Source organism: Mercenaria mercenaria, unplaced genomic scaffold (assembly GCF_021730395.1).
Source record: "Mercenaria mercenaria strain notata unplaced genomic scaffold, MADL_Memer_1 contig_3471, whole genome shotgun sequence".
In the NCBI taxonomy this organism is placed as follows: Eukaryota; Metazoa; Mollusca; class Bivalvia; order Venerida; family Veneridae; genus Mercenaria; species Mercenaria mercenaria.
Window position 1 is genome coordinate 21,543 of NW_026461612.1, and position 15,292 is coordinate 36,834.

Genomic DNA, 15,292 nt, shown 5'->3' on the forward strand with positions numbered 1-15,292 from the left:
TACACACGCACGGAACCGCTGACGTGGAGTGTTGAAAAGGTAAGGGCTCCGAATTTTATTCTGTTATTTTATGGGTTATGTTTTCTATGTACTATACATAGTATGATACCATAATATTCACTTATAAAACCATACTTGTCAATTTCTGAAATGTGATATATTAATTCTTATTGACTCAAATTTTGATGAGAATATGTGTATTTCCATCTATTGCACGCCTATCCCTTTGTTCCACCAAGGTTCAACCTGATTAAAGAAACCGTGAGATCCTTGTGCTCGGGTTTTTCTGTCTTCCGAAACTGTCTTAATGCAGGGAAAACCCTGACCACGCCGTCTCTTATTTAAATCAAGTTGGCACATTCTATGAAAATTAGAATATTAACGAGATGGCATTTAAATAACGGAACAAAATATCTAAGATTTGTCATTTTTCAAGATTACGGTATACATGACCTATGCTCATGTTCAGTGCGGGGCGTCACACAGGTGAATTCATAACCTTCAGAGACAGTTCTAATTTTTCTAAGGTTTGTTTGGTTTTCTAAGATAGCTATAAGCTAGATAGTTTTTCAAAGATTCCCTTTTTGGTACTTCAGGAAATTGCCACACCATCTCAGAGCCAGTTTGCCAATATTGGTCCTACCGCTACTCAGACATCACAGTTTTCCAGAGTGCTGGCACGCCTACTGTAAGTGATCATAGATACAGCTTTTACGCTAAACGTTTGGATGAAAAAGTAGTAATTTAACCATCGTGTCATTTTATATCTGTGAACCTTCACATTGGCTATAGTTTTGTTCCAACGCAATTTCAAAATTTAGAAATACTTTCTTTGAAGAGTAAAATGAAATGAAAAGAATTTATCTTGCACATTACTGCTTCAATTATTATTAAATCAGAAATGATTGTCATTGAGTGATCATTATGATATTTTGAAGAAAGGAAACATTTCAAATGTAAGACTTTATACTTTCAAAAGCTATATAAGCGCTGTGTGACCAAAATAGGGTTTCAAGATCCTGCCTGTTTTTACTCGTATGGGTGATGAAAAACACAAAGCGTATGTGAACTGAAATATGGGCATTTATTCGTATGCCGTAAACAACTATGTTATTCATGGCTAATTAATTGCTGACAATGACACATAGCTGCGCGCAATAAAACCGCCAAAAGGTTATGCTAAAAACTTCTCTTCAGTGTTTCAGGTTCATTTGAAGCTTTCAAGCAATGAATGCCCTGTATGCAAGGACAGATTTAAAGATTGAGTATCTTCCCATGCGGACACTCTTTGTGTTACCCATGTGGGCTTCAGTTACAAGTAAACCATAAGATCGTCTGTCCTTTATGCAGAGGACCAATACAGAAACTGTGCTCAGTGAACGACAACTAAAGTATTAATATCAGACTACCTACAAGTGATTGTTAAGTGTTAATTTATTACTGTGGATCATGACAGCCCTTTTTTCTTAGATGGTACCTCATTATTGTTAATGTACTTCAGTTGATGCCTCTACAGCAGGGAGCTGTAATAGTGTCAGTGATCATTATGTTAAAGATGTTGATACTGAAAAAGATAATACTTATTGCGTTAAATATGTCAGTATTGCTGGAACGGATTGCACCTGTCGTTTTATTTTTCAGGTCAATAGTCTTTGTCCGGTCATAACTACAACATGTACTTTATTTCCAAAACACATGCAGATTATGAAGTTAGCTTATGTTAATGTTTCAGGTTTCTGTTCTTAGAATTAATATTTCTGTGTTTTTGTTCTAAGTTGATAATTTATATATTTTGTTAACCACTACAAATTGTAAGTTTAGTTTAGCTGGAAGGAATTAAGATGTTTTTGATAACTTTCATATTAATGCTGAAATGCCTTTGTCTTATCGGGTACTGTTGAACTATCCTTAGGGTGCCTTGTTCAAGCATAAGATGTCTGTTTCAATTACTTGTAGTACTTAGCTCTTAGACCCTGTCATGGCACCTGCTTTTTCATGACAATGTTTACAAATATCACTACGTCAGATATAGTATCCAATTTAATCAAATGTGTTATAGTTTTGGATTTTAAATGTAAAGAAAACAGCTGTGAAGGAGATTAAAAGATAAGGCTTGTCTGGGCTTGTTATTTCTTATCCTTAAATCATCAGAAGTTCCTATTTACCTGGTATGACAATGGCGTGTGACGTGAGCATAAAAGATAATTTGGTGGTATCTGTTGGTTCAAATGTTTCACAACAAAGTGACGTAATTTGTTTTTGGTATAAAAAGTTAGCTACACTTTATTAATTTTTTTATTAATTTTTTTATTAATTAATTTTTAGCCTTAGTTTTATTGTACAACTGCAGTTAGCAGTATTGAATGTTTCTTTTATTGCAAATAAATATGATTGTTCCAGTAGTTGTCCCAGTTAGTGTAAAGAAGATGCAATTATATTTAAGGAAAAAGGCACGATGAATTGCGTAATTTTACAAAGCGGCTAGATTGCTTGTTGGATATATATGATGAAACATAATTATCTAGAGAGAGAGAGAGAGAGAGAGATGATGGGAGAAATGATAGATTGATAAGGTCACATTCACTAGATAATATTTACGTAAAAATGTTATGTTTAAGTTAATAAAAAGACTGTTGCTATGTTATATAAAACTGGTTAAAAGGTTATGAATTGTTGTATTAAATACAGAGTTTTATGCTTCATAAAATCCAATATTTTACTCATAATTTCAAAAACAATGAAAAAACACTTGAAGAAGCAAAGATCAAGGCAGGTGTCACAGAAGTTGAAGTAAATAATCTCAACGAAAGGTTAGCAAAATCTACCTGTAAATGACTTAAAAGGGAAAATGCACTTGTCCGTTCGGGCAACCACCTGGAAGAGGCAAATGCCACCTCCAACTTTGCCCTTAAATTTATAATTTTAAAGCAACTGAACTCCAGATTTAACCCAAAAAAGTGTTCCAAATGATATTTACATAAAATATGAATTATCTAAAATGATTTTATTATGATAGTGTGCCACGGTGTCAAGTTTAAATGAAAAGCTACATACTGTGCTTTAACCCGTTACTAAAGGTGTAAAATCACACTGAAAAATAACCCAAACTAACACATTAGACGACGTTTACATATTTCCTATTTGATTTTAAGAAGGATCATAGAAATGATAGAATCTGGAGTTAATTCGCCTTAACCACAAATTTGACCGGTTTTAAAACGGGACCCTTATTCCTCTCTTACAACCCAAGCATGGAACTGTGTATTATGGAATACGGGTGAGGACATGTCAGTTGCCAATTGCTAGTTACTAATTGCTAGACTAAGTACTGATTGGACGATTGCTTATTGGCATATGCCAATTGCTAGTTACCAAATTGCTAGTTGCCAAGTTGTACTTGTGAGATGTTTTGTATCCTTGTTTTGTCAGTATTGAAATGGATATTGTAAGTAGCAACAGGCAACAAGAGCTGTCAGTTGACAGCGCGCTCGACTATTCTCAGTGCTTGATAGTATAATATAAGCTATGAGTAAAACTTTAACATTACAATAAGCATATTCTAAGTCGAAAAGGGGCAATAATTCAGTCAAAATCTTGATAGAGATGTCTGCTCTTGTTTACAGACTGGGTTCATGATGGCAAACAAGTATGCAAAATATGAAAGCAATATCTCAATGGACTTTGAAAATCTTTGGGGTGGTACGCAAACTTTAACATTACAATAAGCATATTCTAAGTCGAAAAGGGGCCATAATTCAGTCAAAATGCTTGATAGAGTTGTCTGCTCATGTTTAAAAATGGGGTCATGATGGTAAACAAGTATGCAAAATATGAAAGCAATATCTCAATGGACTTTGAAAATATTTGGGGTGGTACGCAAACTTTAACATTTGTGTGACGCTCACGCTAATGCCGACGCCGGGGCGAGTAGGATAGCTCCCCTATTCTTCGAATAGTCGAGCTAAAAAGCAACTCCAACTGGCAAGTAGCAAGTAGCAAATAGCAACTGCCAAGTAGCAATTTGCAATTCGCAAGTAGCAACTGGCAAGTAGTAATTCCCAAGTAGAAACTTGCATGTAACAATTGGCAAGTAGCAACTAGCAAAAGTAATCTGGCAAATGGCATTCAACCAAAAATCTTTTTACCATCTTTGATAATATACTATAAAATTCCGGTCAGGACATGCCAGTTGCTAGTTGCTACTTGCCAGTTGCTAGTTGCCACTTGCAGGTTGCCACTTGCCACTTGCTAGTTCCGACTTGCCAGTCCAATTAGGAAAAAGTGCTTTTAAAATATTTATTTTGTGTAAATAACTGATAGAAAATGACAATATCTGAAAGTTTGTTACAAAAAAGACAACATCTGTTCGTCCGTACGTACGTAATTTAAGATAAAAGCTGTATTTCCGTACATTTCCGTACGGAAAAAGTTCGTGTTTTTCATTAACTACTATTTTATATATGAACCAGTATGCATATTTTTATTAAAAAATGGTACATTTTAAGACGGTCCCCCGACGAAACCGTCGGCGTTATATACAAATTACTGTTTAGACAATGTTTAGATTTAATTTATAAATGTTATTTCATTGAAATATATTGTGTTTGGAACATTCTACAATTTTTTTTATAGTTAATGAAAAATACGGACAATTTCCGTACGGAAATGTATAGAAATACAGCTTTTATCCTAAATTACGTACAAACGGACGAAAAGATGTTATATTTTTTTGTCACAGACTTTCAGATATTGTCAATTTCTGTCAAAACAAGTTTTTAATTGCAATTATTTACCCGAATAAATATTTCATAAGCACTTTTTCCTTATTGGACTGGCTAGTAGCAACTGGCAACTAGCAACTGGCAAGTAGCTACTAGCAACTGGCATATCGTGACCGGCATTCCATACTTATCGTATAAAAACATCTTTGAATATGTCTATACCTTTTCTGCTAGATGGGTCAAATTTAAAAGAAGTCAAAGTAAGTTAGTCAATTGTCAAAAAACTTAAATTTATAAAGATATGATGGATAGAAAATCACCATTAGACGAGTTTGAGCAAGAATACGCAATAATAGGTATACAACAGAGACATACTCTGTACATACATAATGTTACACATTACTGAACCCTGTATACATTAATCCAGTTAATACACATTTTAACAATGCAGTCTGCAATAAAAGTTCTTCGGATTGTTTTATCACATTTAACTGTGTATTGCCTAGCAGAAAGATATAAGCATATTCCCTCTCAAACACGGGATTTCTACTGTGGCAGCCGGGATTACTCCTTTGTTGGGCCTAAGACCCTCAAACAGTGGTAATTCGTGACCAGTAGATGATCCTGGGGGCAAAGGTCAAGGTCAAGGTCACCATGACCTTAATTACCATAAAACCGTATAACTGGCAACTCTTGGGTCTACAACCCACAAACTTTTTAGGAAAGTTGATTTTGACGAGTAGATGACCCTGATGTCAAAGGTCCTGTCATGATCACCTTGACCTTTGGTATGGTATTCAGGTGAGCGATAAAGGGCCATCATGGCCCTCTTGTTGTTGATTTGTCATTGTTACAATTGGAAATTACACAAAAGTGTAAAATAATTGTTCCTTCTCTTGAGAAAGAACACTTAGATTCGTTAAGTCACACTTGACTGAGCAACTGATCTCGAAAGCTGTTGTCATTACAAGCTGGCCAATCAAACTCCGTGACCTTAGCAATTACCTCTGACATTAGAATTATTCTTCCCTAATTGAGGTGACTGGCTGAACTCTGCGGATTACACATTACTTGACCAGAGGATGGAAAAGTGGTGTTGTTGAAACAGCCAAAACATCTCATTTGTCACAAAGGTTAAAATATGTCGTTACCTTCGAATGCATGTTTAATGTGATAATAAACCCCATTGCGACCCTCTCATTGTGTGCAACAAATTCACGAATCGAATACCCGGATGTCACATTCACGAGATTTAGGACAGATACTACTAAATTACAGCCGTGAAATACTTGATCAATGACCACTAAGTTTGTTGTGTGCGAGGTCGTAACCTGTTAGCGCATCAAATCACTAGTACATTAGGATCCCACCATATATCTAGCACAAAAATGACTTACCAGCTTTGAAGGGGTGAAGAAGTCAGGCAAAAAGTAACTGATTAAAATCAAACACTTCCGTGAAATATCCATTTTACATGTTAGTTAAAAAACAAGTTCCGGAAAATGTCCACTACTCACTTTTAATGTCCCCTACTGTCATAGTCTGCTATCATCTCTATAAACTTCTCAAAACACTTTACCAGTAACACATGAACATTTTTGGACTGAGTTTAAATCGGGTCAATGTGTACAGCCAGTGTTTCTTAATTGCCGTATTTACTCAACTGAAAGTGGTAACGGATTTACTTTGTTGTTGGATTTAACAACTTATGTTAGCGTACATACTGTGAAAAATAGCGGACTTGACATTGTTCAGGCAATAGAAAACAACATAGATGTTTTTCAAAATTTTGGTGCTTTTTGTATTTTGGTGTAGAAATAAACGCCCCCCTTGGTGCAAAATGTATCACCCCCTCCCGCGCTTAAACGGGTGATACGGAATGTCAGTAAGGTAGAATGGTCTTGTCACTGCGTCCTATCCTAGGGTTCCACATATTTAAAACAGACTTTTCAACCAAACTTTTACAAGATGAACATTATATATTTATATAGATGTGCCCTAGAAGGAACTTTTGCTATGCTTTAACTTGTTAAAACGACAGTTCAGACTTATCATTTGTATACAAGCACAAATGACAAATGCAACTTAAGACATCATTTTATTACAAATGCAAACCAGCAGTAGCAATAAACCGATTCACCCGGCAGCGTGCATAAAAGATGGTATTTATATGTTGTAATGAAGTGTCATATAATATGATACATGTACTGATTTACAAGCAGCATACTTGAAAGAAGCAATAAAGACACCTGTAAGTTAGCATTGTATCATTAAAATGAAATAAGCAAAGATGCATTTCCCAGGGTGCATGTACTGGCGGATATCCCCTTCCATACGCATATGCCTTGTAATGAACCTTTGCCGTACAATTCCTACATTTTGACTATCAATTTTAAAACCAATTTTTCAGAGTGATTTATCTGGTTAATTATATGTACGAGTATAAAATGAGCCATTACAGTTTTAGTATATTCTTGTATAAGGTTCCAGTTCTTAGCATGTCAGTATGCAAAACAAAAAGGGAAGAGAATGTTCAGTCTTCACACTACTAGAATTCTAAATATCAAAACATGTGTTACGTAAATTTTTATCCATACTTTTTCTTCAAATAAATATTTATGCATACTTATAATGCCTATACGAGTAATAAACCACTAAATGAGTGTCTAACATTTACATGTATATCATACGCATATAGGGTAAGATATAATATGAAAACTGAACTGAAACAATATACATGTATATACATGTAATGTCAAGTTAAGAAAGGTGTAAAACGATGGAGCAACCATGTTTATGAGGGTTCTCTGTGTACACATGCATGAGAGTTTCTAGATCTTCTTCAGAACAGTTGATTTCAAAAGAACAATCTATACCACCAAACATCATAGGCTGGTAATACAACATGTTGGGTTGTCCGTTACACATTCAGTACTCCTTTGCGACCGAATTGTGACTGTGTATATTCCATGACTTCATGAAACTGTCAAGATGGTTTTGAATCAGAGGCATAAAGTTTCTCCAGTAAGAAGTGAAGTTTCTCTTTAGGAAGCTCCACAACAGTTCAATTCTTTGATTTCCCGTCGATCTCCCCACAAAAACAGAGTTATATCCTGACATGTATGGAACATCCTTAATGTGATTTGAAGATTCTCTAAAATACAGTTTTCAATTCATGCATCAACACTGACCATTCTTGGACATGGCCAAGTTTCCTAATATTCTGCGTGAAATAGAATGCCACGAAACGTAGTGATTTGTTTGATGATGCAGCTTTTAACCAAAGAATTTTTCTGGAAAAGCCGCCAATAGCTCCGTGTTTAGATATTCCAGATGACTTTAACTTAATTAATATCATATCCGTCAACGTGAATTATAAAGTTTGGCCCGTTGTTTACATAAATTCTACGTCTTAATCGTCTTGCTATTTTGTTGTTAACCCCACTAGGAGCAATCCTTATTGTTCTTTGATGACTTTAAAAATAACATTCGCCATACGGCTCTGTTTTCTGAATATCCTTGTCGATGTAGCTGCAAAATCGCACGAGCAATATCTCCTAGTCTGCTTTCACCTCGTATACGCAGACTAGGACGTTCCATTATTCGTTTTTTTTTTGTCCTTTGATTAATTATTATATGATGTACGAACAATAACAGTCCAGCCATTTCTGGTATCCAAGATTAAAATAGTGTTGGACAACATCGTCTAACGACCTGTCCTCATTTGGCAGCATACTGGCAGAAGGAGCACTTTAAAGTAACTGCGACTAGAAGTAGCTGAAACAAAAACAAAAACTAAAATAATTAAGATAAAGTAGCTAATTAATATTGTATTTAAGGTACTAGATACTAGAGAAGTACACCACACTCAACCCCCTCCCCCGCCCCAACCTTGAAAAACATGATTATATTTGTGATTCTAGGATAGAATTAGTTTAGACTTACATGTCAGTTTAAAAGGAATAGTCCTGGACCAAACTAACAGTAGGATTATGATGCTATACTGGAAAAGATCTTGGGAGAGTGTGGTGGAATTTACTGGAACGTTTTTAGTCTGAATCCGAATCCGAGTAAGGGGTTGTGTCCTCATCGATGTCTAATAAAGATACTTAGTTCAACTTGACAAACAACTACATAGTATGATATTTTTCATTATATTACTTTACGGCGAAGATAAATAATGATTTTCTTACCAATGTAATACGAGCTTTATCCATTTTGCAACTCAGTCGTTATACTTCGCTGTCCCTCTATAATTTCTTCAACAGGCGTGCATGCGTAACAATTTCTTGCATTTATTATTTCGAGAATTGTTATGTTGACTAAGAATATACGAAATGCGAATTATGCTTCTGTCATTGCGAATAGCTTAAATTGTGAAGATAAAAATAATTGCATGATTGCGAGTATATTTAGACGTGAATTGCAATGTCTTTTAAGCATTGCACAAAAAGTTTTTTCAAGAAACGGTTTATAAAAAGTTTTCAAGAAAGAAGTATTCGAAATGTGAAATGTTTCTGTCTTTGCAGGAAAACTGAGGGCTAAATGCTTATATTTTTTTACATTAATTCGAAACAATTAAGGCGAGAATACCAAAAAGATTTAGCTAAATCGCTTTAATTTTGTCGACATGTGTAAACATTTTCTCACATCTGGAGTCCCTTTGAGGCTTCCGTAATATATAAAACATTTTTCAGGCCTCACCTATCATTTCGAATATTTAGTCGTATTTTATCAATAAATCAGTTGTCGATCTTCATCAATATCCACTATTAAATAATACGATGATGATAACGCGACAGTAGATGGTGATAACGCGACAGCTCGATGAAGATAACTCGACAGTACGATAACGAAATTGCGATATCACGATGTTACGTTGGTGAAAACGCGACAGTACGACGATGAAAGCACGGTAGTATATCGCTTTATCATCATCGTACAAACGTATTATCGCGTTTTTTGTTATCGTAGTATTGCGTTATCATCATTGTGGTATCGCGTTTTCGTTATAGAGTTTCGTGATTTCGAGTTTTTATCATCGTACTATCGAGTGTCTTGCTCAATCAGATCAACACATTCAAAGGCGATGCCCCTAATGAAATTTCGTAACCAAACGGGGAGCGGTGGTCTAGTGGATAAGGTGTCGGCCTCTCAATCCAGTGGTCGTGGTTTCGAGCCCCATTGGGGTCACGACCATGACTTCTCATATGACACCAGTACTGGTTTTCCCAGGAAGCTTTCATCACAATCAAGCTAAAACAAATTAGTATAAACTAAACGATAGTAAACAGATATATTATCCTTTTTGAAAACTTTGGTATAACTTCTTTATTATATACAGATTTGTCTTGCTGTACATGACTCGTGTATGGCTTGAAAAGTAGGATAAGTAAAAGGTTTTAGTAATTCTAAAGGCAACAAAGAATGTTAACTTGATAATGTATTTCAAGGGATAAAATTTCTCATGAAAAAGAGTTCAGCGCTGTAAGAGATAAAGAGAAATATATCACTGATAATTTTCAGTAGTTCAACAGTTACTGTAAACTAAAATGTAATTATGCATCCTTAGTATGTACCATAGACAGTTAAGTGAAAGACATGAATTGAAATAACGTATTATGAACAAATTAATCTTTACTGACGTAAAAGGGAAGTTAAACAATGAAGCATTAAAACAAAACAATAAGACATAAGTGTGCTTAATGCTATAGAAATTATGCATTTTAATTTGTTTATAAATATTTGTATACAATTGGTTCAGCTGGAAGAGGTGCGAATGCGTAGGACATCTTTAACGTCGAAATTTTCCATGGTCGAATATATATTTGTAGTTAGCACAGTTAACATTATTACCCTCGGACGAGTAACATATCAGAATTCACGTTTAAGTAGGACGGACCGGGAACGTCATCACCCAATATAAACAACGAGACACTAGGCGAGTAAGGAACAGAGAGGTTGCAATTGTTAGACGAGATGGAGAGACCGTCATCTAGCGGTAATCGTAAGAAAAAATTCATTGATTTTGAAAAGATTCACAATAAATGATATAAGGACTAATAGTTTAGTTAGATAGACATATTCAGAAATGGTGATTAGTGGTGGGGATCGTTTATCTATGTTTGCACGAACAAAAAAATAATAATAACAATATGTCAGTCTTGCTATGTTGCTAAATGGTGGTGTCAAATTGTCCCAGATTGAGGATGAATGTATTTTGACAAATAGTGATGAAGGTCATTTGCAAACTTGTAATCGTTGGAAAACGTACAAAAAATGAATTCATCCGAATGCTGGACTGATCTAATTTTGATTAATATCAGTATATACCTTCCCGCTCATCCTGAAAGTATTGAAGACATTTGAAGATATGTGCCGGTAATACGAGAAGATGCACAAAAACAAATTGGTTTTAGCTGGCGTATATACGATGAGCAATTTAGATTAAGGCAAGACGTGAATTTACAATCATGGAGCAAAATAAATACAGACATGTGGTTCCGGTGCTTTCCATTTTCTCAGTGGCACTCGGTGGCTAAAACGGTAGTATCTACAGCGAGCCCAAACAGTTAAATATGTATTGATTTTAACATAGGTTTTTTTGTCAGTGGCCTAACTGTAGATATACGAACAAGTGCAAAATCTGTTTTTCATATTATCATGGCAAGTTTAATTGCCCACATGCAGGGTTAAATGCAAGTAATCAGATTCAGAATATCCAAAAAGTAAGAAGGGATAGGGTGCCTTTTCGTGGACCCTTTCGTGGAAATAGGGGCACAAAATCTTATCCCAGAAGCTCTGTATGAGGACGTTTTACAAAGTAAAAATGGTCAGCAATATTTACGAATTAGCTATTTCACCTGTATCTTGAACAACTTGAAGTAGAACAGTAAGGAAGTACCAGAATTTCCTTTAAATGGTTTTAAAAACAGATTTCTATTAAATTATGAAGGGTCGCGGGAGCCAGGCGAATAATTCAGGAGCTGGGAAAAAAGATATGAACTTTTTAAATTAGATATCGAATTGGTGTTCCGTTTATTGCCTGTTGCAGTTACAGACTTTCACATTTACACATTTGATGGTAAATATCATTTTGATAAATGCATACCGTTAGGATGTTTGATGATCGATGAGCTGTAGTACATTCGAAACATTTGATACATTTTTAGAATTTTGCGTGCGCAGAAACGCTCGGAGTAAGCGTTTAATTCATTATTTGGATGATTTCTTAAGAGGTGGTAAATCCGACACGGACGAATGTCTCTATCTTAGGCGCACATTTAACAGTTTTCACACAGTTTTCGTATTGGTTGAGCTAGCGAACTGGCAATGCAAAGAGTACCTGAGGATAATATAAAACATCTGTATATGTCATACAGTGGGATCTCTAGGATTAGTGTAAATAGCCCCAATTAAAACACCGCAGACTTGAAAAGTTCTATACTTATATTGATCGTGAAACAGCTGGGCTTTAACGGACGTGAGATTAATTTGGGATGATAGCTGAACCTAGTCTAGAATTTTAGAGGACAAACTGCCTTAAATGTCGACATAATAGTTTACGGTCAGTCTGCTGTGGCGGAAAAATCTATTAAACTGTTGGTCGAATCGACATTTAGCCCATAGTTTAGGGAGATCATTTCATGCGCCGTAAACTAACCAATTTTGACTTATCGATATTTTATACAATATGAGAATTTATGCAGGGTGTTTTTAAAAACACAGTGTGAATAAATCGCAGAAAAAATGTACAGTCAATAATGTTCGGAGGAAATATTTACAACTTGTATACAATTGTAGATAACTATAAAACAAACAAAATGCAATCAGTTGAGGTTTTTGCGCAAAAACCTGGTGATTAAAATCAGAAATATCTCAGAAGTAACTTTTTTGTATCTTGCCTCTTCGTTAAAGAATGATCTTTTAACACTTTCATAGATTTGAAAGTGACAATAAATGTGTATTGCAATCCAGGCATAGAAATGGACATTGACTTTACATTACCGAGGTGTTGACAGCGAAAGCAGCGGTACAGTACAGAAGACTGTCTACGAAACCAAGGATCACGAGTTCTTCATCTGAAAATTACGAACATTGGGATCAGTGTCTAGTATACAGCTGAAAATAATAGACTTGCTATTTGCCGAGTGCACACTTGTTTTCTATCGTCGTTTATATAAAGTAAACTTTGAAATATTCGTACACATGCATAATGTCATGACTATTTCTATAATGTTTGTTCTCTAAAATTAACAGATAAATGGCTCAAATTCAGTTTATTCACCACGAGGTTCAAAATGCACGGGAGTCTCGTTAGTGTACATGCCTTTAATTTCACATGGTTGAAGTGTAAAAAAATATTTAAAATTGCTTCGTTTATTTCTCACGAAAAAGATCGGACAGTTTTTGATATTGGAATAATTATAGAACATAATTATATGCTTTTAAAGTTGAGAGTTGATTGTCTTCTACAGGACGTAAAACTGAAACAAGTTAGCACTTTTACTTTTTCAGCAATTTCCCTCAGGTGAACTTTGACATTGTGAACAAAGAAAAATCAGTTTTGTGTCATCTTGAAATGCGTTGTTCGGCTGAAACATTTAGTTCCTGGAAAACTTCTAAAATGGTTTATTTTTGGGATTTTTGTTTTATTTATATATTCAACGCAATTTGCAATATTTCCAGAGTTGGAAAATGATTGGAATTGAACTTTATTTTAGAAAAAGTTTCGATCTTTCATTAATATTTTGCTAGCATATGCTTACAAATTTTAACGGCTTCCTTGTCCAAGATAGGTGAGTAAAGCGAAAAACTTTGTTTACACATTGAGTTTATTCTTTAAATGTAAAGGATCGGTAACAGATAAAGGAGATCGGACAGTAAAACTATACTAAATGGATATCTGTAACCATGAATAAGGAAACATTTATATTTCAGTAAGGGAATCTGAAGTAAAAGAACAATTATATATTAAATTCCCTGAAATAAACATGGCGGCGAAATATTTGAGAAAAACTGTCCACGTGTTTAGCGCATTAGAATGATTAAAGCCCTGCTCCACGGCTATTCAAATTCTATTGTGTGTATGCAACCCATGATTACAATAGGTAACAATTAACGGCCACGCGCCACACTTTAGCACGCAAAACCACAGGTATTTTATATAGAATTTTATATAAAATAGACACTATTTCGACAGGCGTCACTGTTCATAATCAGGATTTTCATACTTTTTCAGTGACAATTTAAGGTTAAAAGGTAGGACTGGAGCAGGTCTTTAACGACATTTTCTTGAAAAAGGAGCGCTCGTATGCACTACTTTGTCATTTCTTTGATTTGAAAATACATATTTTGTAGCAGTTTTGGTTGCATACGATACAAAAATTTTACGCCAAAAATTTTCACTTATTTTCGTTCAATGTACTGTGGAGATAGGGTTCAGCGTAGCTTTCATGCTCGCAAATTTACCTACAGATATATCATTTAAACTTTAATCATTTATTTTTTTGTGTCCTTGCATTTCACAAGCTGTTTCGAGAATTCTGATTTTTCACATGATTTTCTTATTTCAATGTGCAGAAGGACCTTAAATGCCTTTGTTGGTAAGGCTTTACGGGTAGGGTAGTGTGTAGTATTTCCTTCTTAATTAGAATATGATAGCACCATTAACCGGGTGTGTGTGTGGGGGGGGGGGGGGGGGGGGGGGGGGGGGGGGGTTAAACCTCTATATGCAGCTCGTCTGGGCGTACCATGTGATGCTTTAAGCACTGGTATTCGCAAAAGAGGTAAAATGACCTCAAGGGGAGAGGTGCGTTTGTTACAATAAGGCTGTTGTTATTATTATTATTATCATTATTACTATTGTTATAATTATAATTATTATTATTATGTACAACGCCATTGAATATATCATGTTATAAAAATAGGCGTTTAATCAGATTATACATTTTCAGTTTCAGTTTAAAAAGTTAAACCTTTACCGGATAGTCGCATGCTATCAGTAGCACATGGAAAGCTGAGACAGAGACATATAGTTTGGAAATCTACTGAGACAGTAGGAGAGTTACAGCTTACAGACGAGGTTCAGCATTTTTTTGGCGAAGTCCACCCGAGGCATCGGGTTTATACCTATATGGTAGTTAAATGCTATATGTGATAGCATGTAGGCGCTGAGTCTTTAATAGTTTGGGCGAACATATTGAGTTGCAGATACATTTAGAAGAAATAGGCTCTCTTGATTTCACAACTGAGAATATCGCATATGGCGGATGTAGACAGTGACTACTAGCAGAGTGTCTTTGTTTAGATCACTTATACAAGCGGAGAAATGGTTTTATTCAGGTGGGCCGGTGGTCTAGTGGTAACACACTTGACTGTCAATCCAGCAGTCCTTGGTTCGAATCTCGGTCTAGGCAGTGAAAATTTCTTAGATGCTCTTGAGTGTCTCCCTACTAACTAAGAGGCCTGTCCTGGATCTTTCCAGGAAAAACGGCTTCGTGTATGCTTAACACCTGGCACATTACAAACCATACTGTCTATTCGGAAAGAGCTAGGCTAAGTTAGCCGGA